Source organism: Sphaeramia orbicularis, chromosome 4 (genome assembly GCF_902148855.1).
Source record: "Sphaeramia orbicularis chromosome 4, fSphaOr1.1, whole genome shotgun sequence".
Classification (NCBI taxonomy): domain Eukaryota; kingdom Metazoa; phylum Chordata; class Actinopteri; order Kurtiformes; family Apogonidae; genus Sphaeramia; species Sphaeramia orbicularis.
In genome coordinates this window covers 14,718,291-14,736,593 of record NC_043960.1, presented here as the reverse complement: position 1 = coordinate 14,736,593, position 18,303 = coordinate 14,718,291, and the positions used below count along the sequence as shown (strand labels likewise).

At 37.1% G+C, this 18,303-nt stretch overlaps 1 protein-coding gene across 1 annotated transcript in view; it reads right to left on the bottom strand.

The window, feature by feature from the left end:
• bcar3 (BCAR3 adaptor protein, NSP family member) overlaps nt 1-17,079 on the bottom strand; it is a 193,829-nt gene extending 176,750 nt beyond the window's left edge. The window contains exon 1 of the mRNA XM_030132041.1: nt 16,871-17,079. The gene's annotated coding sequence lies outside the window, so the exon portion shown is untranslated. The remainder of the gene's footprint in view (nt 1-16,870) is intronic.
• Between the last annotated feature and the right edge of the window lie 1,224 nt (nt 17,080-18,303).

Below are 18,303 nucleotides of genomic sequence, written 5' to 3'. Positions count from 1 at the left end.
CAATCTACTGCAGGTCATACACTGGATTTGATGTTTCAAGTGCAGATTCATGACGCAAAACAATAAATGACATGCACAATTTGAGGTGTGACATCATCATTTTCCAATCTCTGTTTCCCCTTTCCACATTGACACGCACAAACCGGAGTTTTGAAAAATTCTGACTTTGAAAACGTCATTTACACATGGACAAGAAGCTCAAATGTAGAGAAAAATACATCTGCATCAGTGTGGACAGGGTATTTGTAAATCAGTCTGTTGTAATTGACTTCATGTCAGTATGTTTCTGTTTCATTCAGTGGTTTTTGGCAGCTCGTGGTGTAGCAGTTAGCACTAATATCCCACAACAACAAGGTTCCATGTGTGATTTGTGGTTGGACAACAGCCTTTCAGTCCGGAGTCTGCACACTCTCTACATACTATGTGGGTTTCCTCTGGTTTCCCCTACGATCTAAATCATGCATGCTAGGGTTAATTCTCCCACCACTTAACCAAGGTACTTGTATAGATCTTGAATTGGTCCATGAGGAACTTCAGTGGCAACCCACTGCTTCTGATGTGTACACAGTTGCGAAAAAAAATGATTAGACCACCCTTGTTTTCTTCTATTTCTTGTTCATTTTAATGCTTGGTACAACTAAAGGTACATTTGTTTGGATAAATATAATGATAACAACAAAAATACCTCATAACAGTTTAATTTCAGAGCTAACATCTAGGCATTTTCCATGGTTTTCTTGATAATAACCAAAATCACTTCAGTTCTTACATCAATATCTATGGCATTGTACTGACAAAAACAGTGCTTTTAGGCATTCCATGTTTTCTTTTCTATCTTTTTTTAGTCACATGATACACACATGAGTTAGTACTTGATTGTATAACCATTGTTTTTGATGACTTTTGATGGTCTAATAATTTTTTCTGCAATCGTATAGGAGGGGTTCAATGCAGAAGATTTTCCTCAAATTTCCCAACTGTGACAATTAAAGAGTTACAAAGTACAACCTCATTTCTAAACTGTTGTATTTTCTCACTGAAAGTTCGAGTCTTTTTTCTGTTTATCTTCTCTCATTATGTACTGAATAGCAAATAAACAAAATGTACCAGAGAGTGGAGTCCAGATCCCGACTGTGTTTTTAGATTTTTGCAATAAAAGCATTTTGCTAAGGGTTACAATAAGATCCTGGTTTGGCTTATATAAATAAAGACACTGTGAGCCATTTAAAATCATGTCCTTATGAACCTTCATGAACATACTGAGTCCTGGTATGTTTCCCTAAATCTTAGAATGTCCAATACCTAAATGTAACCAGAAAAGTTTAATAATACTGTCATTTCTGTTGTTATAACTAGAGCCCGACCGATTAATCAGCCGGCCGATTAATCGGGTCAATTATAGCGTATCACCAATTAATCAACATCGGCCAATATGTAGCAGATGTAGCCGATATATTAACTTTTTTTGCTGCATGGAGATTCTGTCACTCACTGCTCCTGTGTGTGTGTGCTGCCCAGAGAATTAGAGGAACTTTAAAGCGACTTAGTTTCACTTTCACTCCTGCTTGGACAATGACGCTATCACCCCCCCACACACAATCACATAATCACGTAGCTACCCCCCCCCCCCCCCCCGTCTTATGAAGTATTCACCCCCCACACACACACACCCATGTCCGTGCACTTCCTGTCTACCTCACAGTTTCATTCTGCCAGCAGGCCTGGGTGTTAATAGTGTAGGGGAGACTGGGGACAGTTGTAACACGGGTCAGTTGTCACTCTTGCTATTGCTCCAATCAGGAACAACTTAGGACTCACCTAATTCACTCTGCACATGCTCAGTTTAGTCCTTGGTCCACATAAGAAGTTGTAGTGCCGTGAGGCAGACACATCAAAATTTGTGAGTGAAAACATAATTGTGTGGTAAGTAATATTTTTTGCTCTAATTATTTTTGTGATTGCACAGTTTGCATTTGAAAGTTGTTTAAATTATATTTGTGAGATAAACAAAGATTTATGCAACTGTTTATCCACCTGTCCACAATTATCTGATATAAGATTATTATATCCTGTGTAGATCAGTGTTCTTATTTCATATATCGGCCAATATATCGGTTGTTGGCCAATATCGGATATCAGCCGATATATTGGATATTGGCTTTTTTTTAGCCCCCAATATCGGTATCAGCGTCGGCTCCAAAAATCCCATATTGGTCGGGCTCTAGTTATAACCTTATTCTATTCCCTTTAAATGCAAAAGCACCATGAGTAGATAAAACACTCTAATGCCGATATATAAAAATCTAGAAATTCAGAATAAAATGTATATATTAAATATAGATATTATATATTTTTGGTTCACAACAATTGAGGTTATATGTATCTAACTTAAAGTTAAGGCAAGACTTTTAACACAAGGTTAAAAATCCCAATGTTTTGACCTATGACCTCTGTTGACAAATATACTATAAATTCTGATGTGCACAATATAAAAATTAAATGTAAGATAAGATTAAATGCATAATAACTAATGATGTTTTGAGATTAAACATCTTCAGTCATTCGTCCTTGTTTGCTAAATGTGTTGGTGTGAATAGTATTTAAAGAACTTTCCAGAGAAACTCCTGGTAGCCAGATTCTGAGCAAATGTGCAGATCAGTCTAACTATACATCAGACTAACTGGGTGTGTGCGTGTGTGTATTTATGTTTGTGTTTGCATCTTCTGCAGCTGTTTCCAATGTGTCACCTCATCGTAAAAAATTACATGCTATCCATAGTTGGTGTGTCAAGTTCACACAGCCATGTATGGAGAGTCATTGTCATTGGCAATTTCATTAATGTGTGCTAGATACACATAGTGCTGATGTTGCAGATATGCAAAGTTGCAAACCAGCATATTCCATCCTAATCATGTCCTCCACTTTCATCAATCAACTCAAACCTTCCTGAATAGAACATTTTTATACTTCATGCCACAAATAAAGAAACTTTCAGTGAAGCAAAAGTACAGTACAAAGACAGAAATCCATTTTCACATTAATATCGTGATTGTTTTTCCTCATTTACATCTTTGATTTTAAACTCCACAAGGGTGAAAAAGTGATCAACATGCCAAGTTTCCACATCTAGAGTGTATCACAGAATCAGCAAGGTTGCAGTAACAGTGTGCTCCATGTGATTACCATGAAAATGTTTTATAACGTGTTAAAGCCTCGACCACAGGATTGAACACAGAACCTTGTGCAACATGAGGATGTCAATGAAACGTGCTTTGGCCACACCCCGTCTGTATCTGCTGCTCTAAATATCGAGGCCTTTCACTGCATCTTTTTGCCAGATGATCCAACAACACAACAACACAGACGCTCAAACAGCTGCTTGTCATTTTACAGCGCTGAGGTCAGTCTTGATATTGAGGGTTTATCCAGTAAAAGCGCTTCTTCAAGGCTGACTGAAAAGCTCTGAAAGATCACAGGACATTTCCAGACAAGTTCATCAACAAACACTGAGCATTGAAGGGAGTTAAGTGGGAGAAAAAAAGTATAAATATGCATGATCCACACCTTGGAAAGAGCTCAGGTTTCTTTTTCTGGGTCTAAATGTTGCTCCATAAGACAAGGTAAACTCAGATAAGATACCGCAAACAGATCTGAGAGAAAGCATAGAGGGAATTTACTTTAACTGCATTGTCTCACATTTTTTCTTACTTTGAATGGATAGTAAAGGTGTGCAACAACTGAAATCATAAGTTTATTCATACATTCACTTAGTTCGGTTAGCCCAAGTGCTTTATTTTTGTTGAATTTCAGATTTATTTCAGTTTTATTTATTTTGTCATTCTTATTAAGGCTGAACAATATACAAGGTGGGGAAGCAAAATTTACAATATTTTGAGGCAGGGATTGAAAGACAGTGTATGACCAATTAGTTTATTGAAAGTCATGAGAATTTATTTGCCACAAGAAAATTTACATAATAGAAAATGTTTTTATTCTATGTATCCTCCTTCTTTCTCAATAACTGCCTTCACACGCTTCCTGAAACTTGCGCAAGTGTTCCTCAAATATTCGGGTGACAACTTCTCCCATTCTTCTTTAATAGTATCTTCCAGACTTTCTCGTAATAGTTTTGCTCATAGTTATTCTCTTCTTTACATTATAAAAAGTCTTTATGGACACTCCAGCTATTTTTGAAATCTCCTTTGGTGTGACGAGTGCATTCAGCAAATCACACACTCTTTGACGTTTGCTTTCCTGATTACTCATATGGGCAAAAGTTTCTGGAAAGGTATGGATAATAGTGTTAGGTATGATTATGACATCAATATATGTTTGGTTTCAAAACAATTGACGTAGTGCCTGCTGAGAAAAAACAACTAAATGTTCATTGTAAATTTTGCTTCCCCACCCTGTACAAAATAACATATTGTGATAATTTCGATAGATATAAAAATATTGAATCTAAAGGCTGGGAATTAAAATGTTTGTATTTCGTTTTTATCAATATAATAAAATAAAAGTGATGATGGGATCTGTGGTGAAGTCTGTATAAAGCGGGGTACACACATAAAGATAATTCAGCTGTTTTTGTCCCGAATTTCCACCTTCCTGACCAAGGACAGCAAACACCACAATATTTTATGATTTATAAGATTATCCTGTGGTCTGAGGTGTGTTAAGAGTGAATTTGTCCTGGTAATCGGCTCCAAAACGGGTCGACAATCGTAAATATTAAACTTGTTCAATATTTACGAAAGTCGACGACTCCCGAGTCATGACTCTGTGAATTGTGACTTGGAACGAAATGTAGCCAATCAAGAAGCAAGATGACTGAGGAACAAGGGAACAGGAGTAAATAAAAACAAGCATGGCCGACCTGAAACATAAAGTTCGGTGGACCTCAGAAATTCAGGATTTTTCCATCAAAAATAGTCCCAAGAACACCATCACTCCCTCCACTCATACGTCCTCTTCTATATTGCGTGTTGTGTTTTCCACTTGTTGCTATGTTTCCTCTTCGTTTTTGTTAGATCATGTTTGATCACGCAAGATTTCTGGCTCGGAGGATAGATTCTAGATCGGTGGTGGGGCAGAATCATTATGTGTGTGGTGTGTTGTGTTGAGATTATCAGAGCGCACCACACACAGTACGATCAAAACTGTTCAATGCCTGTTTTTTTTATCTTCATGTGTGGGGTCTGTAACAGAAAATCCTTATGTGTGAACCCCGCTTAAGTCTGGATGCATGTCGTCACTGTGTTTACCTAAAAAACTAGATATTCCACACTATATTTTAATATTACTCCAAATAATTGCTCACCCCTAACGCCTACAGTGAATATTTTACAAACACTATAGTTGATTGTGCCTTTAAACAGTCAATATTCTGTTAAATTTTGCCATAACTTTAGAAACTTCAGATTGAGCATAGCTGTATTTTGGGCCACAAATTAAAGGCAAAAATACAAAATATTTAAAATGTGATTGCATTTACTAAAAACTAATTTGATGTAGTGTTTGTTTGAAAGCTTCACATCAACAAAACAATTTTACTTAACCCTTTCATGCACAAATTATGAGAACCTTAATCAAAAATTTTTCCTGAGTGTTTTTATTCCTCTTTAGGCATGAAAAAACACAATGTGATTGCAAATTTTCTTCTGAAAAATAAAATAAAAATAAAATAAAAAAATACATTAAAAAATAATGATGGAAAAAAAATTCCTTATGAACCTTTTTTTCATGGAGTTGCAAAAATGTCTACTCAGCTGGACACCACATGTTTAATTTCTGATGCACAGAAACATGTATTTACCGATAAATTGTGTGAAAACTGTGGGGAGGGCTTGTGATTCTGGGGATTAATGCTCAGGGGAGATCTACATAATGTTACCAGTTCATGTCAGAAAAGATATGTAGTGTCTTAAAACTTTAATACAGATATATGTAAAAAAAAAAAAAAAAAAAAAAAAAAAAAAAAAAAAAGAAAAACAGAAAAAAAACCCAACTAAAAGAACAACAAAATCCATGAATATACAAGAGAACAGCTGTAGAATAACTGTTCCTCTTTAGGCATGAAAAAACACAATGTGATTGAAAATTTTCTTCTGAAAAATAAATAAAAATAAAATAAAAAATACATTAAAAAAAAAAATGAAAAAAAAAATTTCTTATGAACCTATTTTTCATGAAGTTGCAAAAATGTCTACTCAGCTGGACACCACATGTTTAATTTCTGACGCACAGAAACATGTATTTACTGATAAATTGTGTGAAAACTGTGGGGAGGGCTTGTGATTCTGGGGATTTATGCTCAGGGGAGATCTACATAATGTTACCAATTCATGTCAGAAAAGATATGTAGTGTCTTAAAACTTTAATACAGATATGTGTAAAAAAAAAAAAAAAAAAAAAAAAAACCCGGAAAGAACAACAAAATCCATGAATATACAAGAGAACAGCTGTAGAAGAGCTGTCCACTGGAGTGACCAGTATACATGAAAGGGTTAAATACACATAATATGATCAGCCAACTTTGAGTGCATTTAGCCAACAGACAAGGATGAAGAGTATGGAAGAAGAGCAGAAGTATCTGAAAAGTATCTAAGGAACAAGTTCACAAAGTACAAAACTGAACCTTTGCTCTCCCTCAGGATTTGCTCTTCCTGTCCAGTCCAATCCAGGCCTCTTCCACTCTTCTCTCTCTCCCCGTTGGTTTGACCTCAGCTGTTTCCCATGACCACATTTCTCCAGAGCACAATCAAAGCATCTTTTCTCATTACAGAACATGAAAACATGCATCAAGCATCCCGCTTATGGGACACGCCGAGTATGAATCAACTAAAACAGCCCGGCTATCTGACAGTGCATTTGTCAAATACCAAATGGCAGATGACAAATGTGAGTTCAGAGCAGCTACAACTGCATTACAGGACGATTTCCCTTTGATTCAGCCACTCTGTAATGCCTTTATTGGCTGCCTTCTACAGTCCAAGGGCATCCATTTTACCAATCACATTAGACTGACACAATGCAACCAATTGAATTAAGGGACAAAAATAACATCAACATCAGCACCAAGCCAATACGAGCTGTTGTTACTGGACCAGGTTGCATGAGTTCCAAGACGTCAAATTCCAGGAAGAGTTCTCAATTTGTAAATGGAAGAGACTTATTTTTATACACAAATATAGATAATCTAATATAAAGTCATCAAACCAGCTCAATGCAACAATGTAAATGTGAAGTAAAAATTCATCAGAGCTGCAAGAATTAGAACCTATTTTAGTCTGTGACTCAAAATTCTCAGATTAGATTTGCACAGGTTTGTGCAAATGCATGAAGATGGAATCTGTGTTGTGCTGCATTTCTACACTGACCTATTGTATCTGTGTTTGGTACAGCAGCAGCACAGCGGCCCAGAAGAAGGACCTCCAGAGGGTCATCAATACAGCCCAAAAAAATCATCGGCTGCACCCTCCCCACGCTGGAGGAACTGCACAGTTCCCGCAGTCACAAAAGGGCTCAAAACATGATCAAGGACCAATTTCATCCAGGTGACAGCCTGTTTGAGCTGCTGCCATCAGGAAGACGGTATAGAAGCATTAAAGCCAGAACAAACAGACTGAAAAATAGCTTCTACCCCACTGCAGTTAATGCACTGAATGCTGCTAAAAGATAGTGCAACTGAAGGTGACTGTGTCTGTGTGTTTTTTATTTTTTAATCTATTTTATGGTAGTGTGATTGTGTCTGTGTGTTTTTACTTTCTTTATCTATTTATTATGTGAGTGTGATTGTGTATGTGGGTTTTTTTTTAATGGCAGGGATTGTATCTTTTAGGATCGCACTTTTTAATTTCGTTGTACAAAGTGCAATGACAATAAAGATATATTCTATTCTATTCTATTCTATTCTATTCTATTCTATTCTATTCTACACTCCAGGACACTGTTGTACACGTCTGCAGCTCTCAAGAAGCCAGAGTAGGACAGTGAAGAACTTGGAGCAAACAGAAGGATTTGCAGTGGAAAAATGTACTCTAATGCCTTTTAACAGACAGAAGATTGGTACAATTGCACTTGTCTTAAGACATTACATGTTGTTCATATTTGTTCAGGTTATTCACATTTTTTTGTACAAAGGATAGTTTATAAATGTAAACAGTTTCATGTAATTTTACTTTTTTACACTAAAACAAAGAGAAATTTTGTAGTTTTCATTATGTCATTATATTCTACAGTTTCTGACCCACTTGAAATCATATTGGTCTGTATGTGGAACCTGAACTGAAATGATTTTGACACCACTGATTGTTAATATCTTTTATGTCACAAATTCACCCCACGGGCCAGATTGGACCCCTTTGGCAAGCCGGTTTTGGCCCACGGGCCGCATGTTTGACACCTGTGCTCTAACTCTCTCTCTTTGCCTTTAAATTCCACCATCACCCAACGTCTAAGTCAAAGTAAAAGGCATGAATATTAATATGTACAGAGGCTAAATATCACTTTCTCCCTGTGGTTGTGTGCTTGCCTGGAGAACATGTCTGAAGCTGTCTGAATGTGTTTACTTGTCGGTTGCAGAAGCTGGAAGACAGAGGAGCATATTTCAGTGAGGATCGGGTTAGAAACTGTCTCTAAGGCTACGTTCAGACTGCAGGCAAATGTAGCTCAAATCTGATATTTTTGCCCATATGTGACCTGTGTCAAATCTGTTAAAGACAGTTTAAACAGCACAAATCAGATTTTTTTTTAAAAATCTGACCCAGGCCCCTCTCATATGTGGTCCTAAGTCTGATACATATCCAATATTTTCCAATGTGACTTCAATCTGAATGGCCAGGTCACATTTATCTGACCTTCACTTCATTGAAATGCAACAAACATCACAATTCTACGTCCCAGGAGGAGGAGTGGTGGGAAAAACATACTTACTTCCGTAGACACAGTGTGTGTTTGCGTGGTCACATATTACGTAAGGACCTCTTTTGTGCATGCAGGTCACTTCAGGGTTGTATTCTGTTCATACCCAAAACTGATAGAAGTCGCACTTAATGTGTATTATGAATGAGCACACACAAAAAAAAAAAAATCAGATTCCATCAAAAAATCTGAATTGTGCATGAAGACCTACTGCATGAATGAGCCTAAGGCTACGTTCAGACTGCAGGCAAGTGGCCCAAATCCAATTTTTTTGCCCATATTTGACCTGTATCCAATCTGTTAAAGACAGTTTGAACAACACAAATCTGATTTTTTCAAATCCGACCCAGGCCCCTTTCATATGTGGTCCTAAATCCGATATGTATCCGATGTTTTGCAATGCGACTTCGGTCTGAACGACCAGGTTGCATTTATCTTTTATCATTATCTTTATCATTTATTTATATTTACTTCATTGAAGTGCGACAAACGTAACAATTTTGTGTCCCAGGAGTGTTACTTCTGTAAACACAGTGCGTGCCTGCGTGGTCATGTATTACATCAGGACCTCTTTTGCACATGTGGGTCACTTCAGGGTTGCATTCAGTTTATACTCAAAACTGACAGAAGTCACATTTAATGTGTAATACTAGAAAAGCACTTGGAGAGCACAGACCTCCGCGCCAAGGTTGATCAGCCCCCCCACCCCCCCCACCCCCCATCACTACCAAAATGTAATCATTTATTAACTGTGCCAGTATTAATATTTATTAAAAATTTTATCGAAATCTACCTCCCCGGTCACCACCGAAATTTAATCATTTGTTTCTTGTGCCACTATCAACATTTCCTGAAAATTTCATCAAAAGCTGTCCATAACTTTTTGAGCTATCTTGCTAACAGTCAAACAGACGAACCCAGATGAAAACAACCTACACCGTTCCTTGGTGGAGGTAACAAACAGACAAACAAACAGACAAACCCGGTTGAAAACATAACCTCCTTAGCGGAGGTACTGAAGGAGCACACAAAAAAATCGTATTTCACCAAAAAATCCGAATTGTGCATCAAAACCTTCTGTCTGAACGTAGTCTAAGATAAGTCGTTTAGAAACACTGATCCTTTTCCCGTCTGCATTTACTCCTTTTACTTCCTCTTGTTTTCTGCTCTTCCTCGTTCACCACATTTAATCCTAACTGTCACCAAATCCCTCCCTTCCTCTCATCTGTGGTTGCCTTTTCCCACTTCTGTGCTTTTATGGATTCTTTTTTTCTACCTCTTTTTTTTAATTATTCAGTCTCTTTTTTTTCCCGTCAGCTTCCCTTTGTGGGTTTCTTCATTTATCCTGCAGAGTTTAATGCAGAGTTAAAGCCGCTTCAAAGCTGCCTGTGTTCAGAGCATGTGGGAGCTAAAACCACTGCCAGAGGGGCTGGTGAAATGGAAAACTTCATCAAGTTATCTCTACTTTTCTCTCTCAATCACACACAGGTGCACATCAAGCATGGCTGGGCTTGCAGTTAAGTAGCCATGTAGCAGTAAACATCTTATGTGTGTGAAATGCTAGATGACTTTCACTGTCTGCTGCAGGCATCGGAGCCATTCCTAGACAATACTGTGATATCTGTACTTAACTGTTCTCCTGTTTTTTAAAGTTTGCATCTATTTGAACGCACATCTCCAGTAGTTATTTTAATAGCCTGAAGGGAAACGTGACAATACTTGCATCTTAATTGAAACCATCTCAAATCTTTGTCTGTATCAGCAGGCAATTATGTTTTTATGGTGCATGTAAAATGTTTGGATACACCCAGTCGTATCATTTTTGATCGACACATACATGCTCTTATTGCTTATATTGAACAAATTAAGTCATTTAATTGCATGAAGGTTTATTTTGACTAAATAAATATACAACTGTGCAGACACAGACAAAAACTCAATAAACAGAACTTTAATTTCTATCAAAAATCTTGCCTTAGCAGTTTTTACAGTTTTACACACTCTCACTGACATCTGGACATGTGTCAAACTTCTCATAGGTGTTCTTAGATAATATTTCTTTCTATTCTTACAATCCACTTCATCCCAGACCCGTTCAATATAAGATGACTGCAATGTCTCTAAATGCCTCTTACAGAGCTTGGATGGATGTTTCTGGTCACTGTCTTGTAGCTACTGATGGTGTTAAAGTATGGAAGGGTAGGCATGCCCTATATACTAAGCAACTTTAAAAACACATTGAAAAATTTGCTAGAATTGTCTTGAGATGTACTCAGACGCTCCAAACAGCTTCTCAAACACACAATAAACTGTTGTTCTGCCTGACTGATTGTGCTTTTTCTCAACCACAAACCAATTTACGAAAGTTGTAGTCAAGTGTACAAACTGGGTAGGGGAGTGAAATACTGGGGTGGGCTAAATTGTTAACCAAAAATGTGTCGGCTTTGTACACATGTGACCCTCCCTATAAAAACCCTGAAGTAAAAATAGGGAAATTGTCTGTAGCAAAAATGTCACGCTTGAGTGCAGCCAACCATGATCAGACAGTCGGGATGCTGCGTGCAGGAATGAGGCAGATGGACGTTGCATGTCACTTTGGTGTCCATCACTCCACCATTCCAAATCTTGAGTGTATGTCTCCCAGAATGTGTGCAATAAGAACAATACCTATGATTGGAAATATAGTCCATGAATTAAAAGCAAAACATTCATGAATTTCATTGTGCATTTTTAAAGTCACTTGGTGTACATTAACCTGTAGCAATGCAGAACCATTATATTGTGTTTCATTGTTTTTCATGCATCATTCACATTTTTACCTCCGCCAAGGAGGTTATGTTTTTGCCAGGGTTTGTTTGTTTGTTTGTCTGTTTGTTTGTTTGTTTGTCTGTCCGTTAGTGTGCAACATAACTCAAAAAGTTATGGACAGATTTGGATGAAATTTTCAGGGTTTGTTGGAAATGGGATAAGGAAGAAATGATTAAATTTTGGTGGTGATCGGGGGTGGGGGGGCCCACGGGGGGGGGGGGGGCACTGATCAGCCTTGGCGGAGGTCTGCGCTCTCCGAGTGCTTCTAGTTCAATTAGTCTTTTGTTTACAGTATTGCACAGGAAGTTTTTTAGCAATACTTTTAGAGTAAGTTTTATTACAAGTTTTTTAGAGTATACACTAACCATAATGTCATCCTGGTTACTAACCTGCCTGTTTTGTTCTGTCTGTTTTTTGTCTTCTTGTGCTGTATGCAAAGCTGCTGAATACTTGGATTTCCCTCAGGATCAATAAAGTATCTATCTATCTATCTATCTATCTATCTATCTATCTATCTATCTATCTATCTATCTATCTATCTATCTATCTATCTATCTATCTATCTATCTATCTATCTATCTATCTATCTATCTATCTATCTATCCATCCATCCATCCATCCATCCATCCATCCATCCATCCATCCATCCATCCATCTATCCATCCATCTATCTATCCATCTATCTATCTATCTATCTATCTATCTATCTATCTATCTATCTATCTATCTATCTATCTATCTATCTATCTATCTATCTATCGCACTAACTCATGGTCTATAATATATCTTACCTAGATGTATGTAATGAGCTAGCATGTTCTCCACTCTGATTCTACGTAAAAACTTGTGTAGTGGCTATCTACTGTATCTACTGTTATTGTGTAAGGTGACAGTTGTATGTACATTAGCTTTCTGTACATTTATATATGCTTGGTCAAAGTAAATCTAACACTGAATTCGATAATATTTTACATGTGCAGTATGTGTCACTTATATATATAAAGACTCCGTATCTACAAAGTTTTGACATATACTGCATTTATATGACTGTTCTTGCTCTGCTTCCATCTTAGCTCCTTCAGGAAAGTAGAATTATTGTCCTGCAGGCTTCCTTAACCCTAAACCCTGCATTAATATATTGATACGGAATTAAATATGCTGCTCCCTGGGAGTAAGTAAGTAGAGGTGGGCGCATCCGGCTGTAGATGTTTTGACTGCCTCATAATGCCTGATCTGATCCCAGATTAAGGATGGAAATTGATATAATAATTGATGCCAATGCCAACATCATCTTCTTTTTTTTTTTTTTTTTTTAAATCTACATCCTTATTGAGTCAGTTCATACTGTACTATGCCTGCCTCTTCTGAAATTTCAGTAGATACATACTGTTTTATTATGCCCATATTTTTAGCTCAAAAGCACACATCTCAATTATCAGCCAAGTGTAGTTGACCCTTGAATCAAGGTCAGGTGGCAAACAGGAAATCAAGAACACAGACTATTGTTGTCTACTTTCCTCTGCAGTTTTATTAGCCTGAAGGTGAGGAGCTGATTTTTCCTCAATAAAAAGGTACACAATAGGGTGGGTCTTCTTTAAGTCAATCATTTGGTGACACTTGCAACCAGGAAAACCTTCAGTAGCTACATTTTTCCATTACTTAAGCCTATAAGAGTGACCCCAAGATACAGAGGGGAAAGAGATCCATGTCTTTTAAAGGGGTTTCCCTAATCCGAATGACAAATGGCATGGAATAACGAATGACCACTAGGGTTAGGGGTTTGGGGTTTGGGGTTAGGGTTTAGGGTTAGGGTTAGGGTTAGGGGTTTGGGGTTTGGGGTTTGGGGTTTGGGGTTAGGGGTTAGGGTTAGGGTTAGGGTTAGGTCATTCATTATTCCATGCCATTTGTCATTCGGATTAGGGAGGCCCATTTTAAAGCCCATCAGCAAATTTGGATACATGGATATAACCAAATATCAGGGCGTGATCCATTTGCATTGATCTGCTCTTCCTCCAGCATACAGTGTCTAGTCTGTTATTTTGGGTGTCTGCTGTGGTGACACAACAAACTGAATTAACTCTTCCAACAGATATCCCTCCACAGGTTTGCAGGTTAGTGGTGGAACCACTTTCCAGGCATGAAGCCAGTCTTCTTTGCAGTATTTAAGGAGACATTTATTTTAAAACCATAAGCAACTGTAGATGCTTTTTATGGGTCAAAACACAGTAATGAATATAGTGTAAATTATGGAGTACACATCTTCTCTGTGATGAAGCCAGGAGTAACTTTTGCCTCTCCTTTTACAAACAGATGCAACAGAAGCATGATCATGTGTCGCTTTTGTTATCTAGACATTACAATTCACTTAATACATGTACGAAAGGCACAATACATCATAGCAGCAGTATCTGGTTTGCTTTTTTTTAGCCTCTAAAAAGCTTTTTATTAAATTTCAGACAATAGATGATGACCTAAACCAAAAAGACCCTGTATGTGCCTTCCCGTCTTGTATTTCATTACGTCTTAATGCGCTTCATTAGTCATGTGCCAATGATGATATCATATAAAACACACTCATGTTGCATGTGGCTCTAAAGGGAGAGGCGCATCACACCTAGTCTTTAACGTATATATTGCATTCAGTCTTTATATGTAAAAGCATTACAGAAGGATAATAGAGTTGAAAATATTCTAGATTTCTTTCTGATATGTGCAGCAGTTTCATCATAAAGGGTCAAAACACAGTAATGTTCCGTCAGAGAGCAAACTTTAATTGTTTGTCATTCCAACATTTATTTCAATAGAAGTAGCTTCTTGTTTTGGATAATCCCTTATGGTCCAACTAAAGCAAAAATAAATTTAAAAGTAAAAATGTGGGTCATTTAGCAACCCCAATATTTCAAACTGTCTCTAAAATGTCCCATCACAGAGATTCTGAACACCGTGTTTTGACCCTTATGTGAAAAAGTAACTGAATATATTACTATCAGAAATAGCGCGGTCAACACATTACAGTGTTGTCTGCCTCATGGATTATTATGCGCTCAAACATAATTAGAGCCAATACTCGAAAGTGTTTCCGGGCATGGTTCGGACTGCCTGGTGTGAGTTCACCCTGAGGGATTTTAACATCTGTGTGTTGTGAGTCTGAACACAGTGTTGTGACTAAGGAGATGAAAAGGTTTCCAGGTCACACTGAGCTTTAAGTCAGTGTTTACCAGTGTCCAAATGTCAGGAAAACATGTTAGCACCTTTAAAAGGAAATGATAATCCTAGAAACATGTTTTTCATGGATCATTCTGGAAATTCTTGACTCCTTTCACTATCCCTGGTAGTGATGACTTCAGAGTAATTTTGCGACTTTATGATTCTGTAATTCACTCTTTGTTTTTTAAATAGAATGATATATATATCTGCATTCCATTACATGTGCTGCTACATCTCTTAGCCTGGACACTCTTATAAATACAGTAGTGGAAAAAAAAGCTTTTGGACACCCTTAAAATTGTACAGAATGTCAAACATTATCATGTAGTTTTTTTTTTGAGTGTTTTAAAAACATGTGGCTGCATCTGACAGACACAAACAAATGCAAATGATTTTTTTTAAATTGTTAACAACAAAAATAACAAAACCAAATTCTTAACAGTTTCAACATGTCATGGCCTGGATGTGTTTCATTATCTTGCTGAAACATCCAGTTTTGACCTCAAATGGAACTGAGCATGTGCAGAAGGGAGTATGTGGGTTTGGAGAATGGAACAATACTTGGAAGAGTTCAGTGACATAAGAGGGAATCTTAATGCAGTTAATCACAAATGCATGGGGTGTCCAAAAACATTTTTTTTCCCCTGCTACTATATTTTAATATAAATGACATATTATTTAGATTAAAAAAAAAAAAAAAAAAAATTAACCCATAAAGACCCAGTGCTACTTTTGTGGTTGTTCCTGCATGAATTTTTCTCTCTATTTAACCTTTCTTAATTGAATTATCACCATTTATTATAATATTATCCACTGTATTTTGCATTTTCACAGTGAAAATCATGCACTTTCCTATATTTAATTCACTGATTGTGTAGGTGTTCATAGAAGCTCAGATTAAAGTCGAAGGTTATTATATCAGAAACAGAGAAAATGAATGAAAAAGTGACTTTTTCAACAAAGTCTATCATTAACCGAACATACATCAAGCGTCTCCATCCACTGTCATTCATCAAACTCCATGGGTTTGAGAAGATGACGGTGTTTCTACGTTCACTACAGAGCCTCTATGGATCATATCTGATGACCATGAACAGATGACAAACTGCATTTTACACTAATTATTTACATGTATTTATAGGATTAATGATTCAGAAGTTATTAAACATTTTAGATCAGTAGATGCTTTTGGTCGCCGGTGGCTGTTTGGGTCTTTATGGGTTAAATGATACTATAACTGTAGTTTTTCAATCAAATGTCACTCTCACAAATGTATTCTCACTTTCTAATATTCCTATACTACTTTAACAACTGCACCATAGATTGATGAAGTAACTCGGTATCATATAGATTTATTTCAGCTTTTTCATGCAAGAAAAACACATCCGTCTGATTTCTACAGGATAAGCTGGAATTTAAATTACTGTGCAGCCAGCCTGGTCATAACTGTTCAAAGATAGGAGAGGAGGGGAGGTATGATTTACATGACTCAGCTCTGAGGTAAGTTCATTCTTTTGCTGCCTGGCTTCTGCACAGAGACCTACAAACACTTCAACACCTCATTTTTTCATCTGTAGGGGAAAGGTCCAGCCACCATTAGGGGCATGCAAAAAAAAAAAAAAAAAAAAAAATGGAAAAAGTGTTATAATCAAAATAAATGCTTTCATGTAAATCTGTGCTTTATCATAACTACCATTCTGATGTGCATCTGTCTGTCCTTGAGTTGAGGTGAGGACAGCCACAAAACACTACCACAAATCAGGGTTTATTTGTTGACTGGGAGCTCACGTTGAAGCTTAATGCCAGGTGCAGACTGTGCGCAAAGTAATGAGTTGCATCTTTACGCAAATGTTTGCAGCATCTCCACAATACAAATTCCTATTCACCAATATCAATCCATTAGATGACAAAGAAAAAAAAAAAAATCTCTTACCTTGAGAGACTTGCGAGATGATAGAAACACAGATACTGCAGCGGGCTCCTGCATGCAGATTGCACACTTGCAGTATCTTGCAGAGTTGATATATGAGCACCCAGTTCCAGCATGAGTCGCAGTGCTCTTCTTTTGGCAGCTTGTAGAGGTTCGTGGGAAAGTTTCAAGTGGTGAAGAGGAACAAGTGACTTTAACTTTTGCTATAAAAGTCGCTGTCGACACCTCAGCTGAGATCTGCAAAAAGCCACAACAAGCCTGGAGTACCTGTCAGCACCCAGAGAGAGAGAGAGAGAGAGAGAGAGAGAGGAGAGAGAGAGAGAGAGAGAGAGAGAGAGAGAGAGAGAGAGAGAGAGAGAGGAGAGAGAGAGAGAGAGAGAGAGAGAGAGAGAGAGAGGAGAGAGAGAGAGAGAGAGAGAGAGAGAGAGAGAGAGAGAGAGAGGAGAGAGAGAGAGAGAGAGAGAGGGGTGATGCGTTCACGGCTCGAAATAAACTTCTACCGTGCTTCGTTCAATGACCAGCAGGACAGGATAGGAAATTTGACTGAAATTAAGAAGAATTCTGCATTATTTATAAATGTCCTGTTTTGGTTCAGTGTTTTCTGGAGAGGAGATCAAGAATCTATCTATCTATCTATCTATCTATCTATCTATCTATCTATCTATCTATCTATCTATCTATCTATCTATCTATCTATCTATCCATCCATCCATCCATCCATCCATCCATCCATCCATCCATCCATCCATCCATCTATCCATCTATCTATCTATCTATCTATCTATCTATCTATCTATCTATCTATCTATCTATCTATCTATCTATTCAGCCTGCCAACCATCCATCTATCTATCTATCTATCTATCTATCTATCTATCTATCTATCTATCTATCTATCTATCTATCTATCTATCTATCTATCTATCTATCTATCTATCTATCTATCTATCTATCTATCTATCTATCTATCTATCTATCTATCTATCTATCTATCTATCTGTCTGTCTGTCTGTCTGTCTGTCTGTCTGTCTGTCTGTCTGTCTGTCTATCTATCTATCTATCTATCTATCTATCTATCTATCTATCTATCTATCTATCTATCTATCTATCTATCTATCTATCTATCTATCTATTTTCCTCCCACAACAGTATTAAACCACAATCAAACCATAAATTCTTATTATGTTTTTCACCTTTTTATCAGTTGATGTCACTGGTTATGATTTTTACCATAGTAATCACCATTTATCATTGTTACAAACTGTCAGTTGCTAAAAGTCCACATAGAGAACTGAAATAGTAAAGTAAAGGTAATTCATTGTTTGGCTGCTGTTGCATTATTGAGAAAGTTCAAAAAAGTCAATCAAAAGTGCAAAAGTCACAGATAAAGTTTTTTAGTTACATCTGTGGTTATCAAACATTTTCAGCTCCAGTCC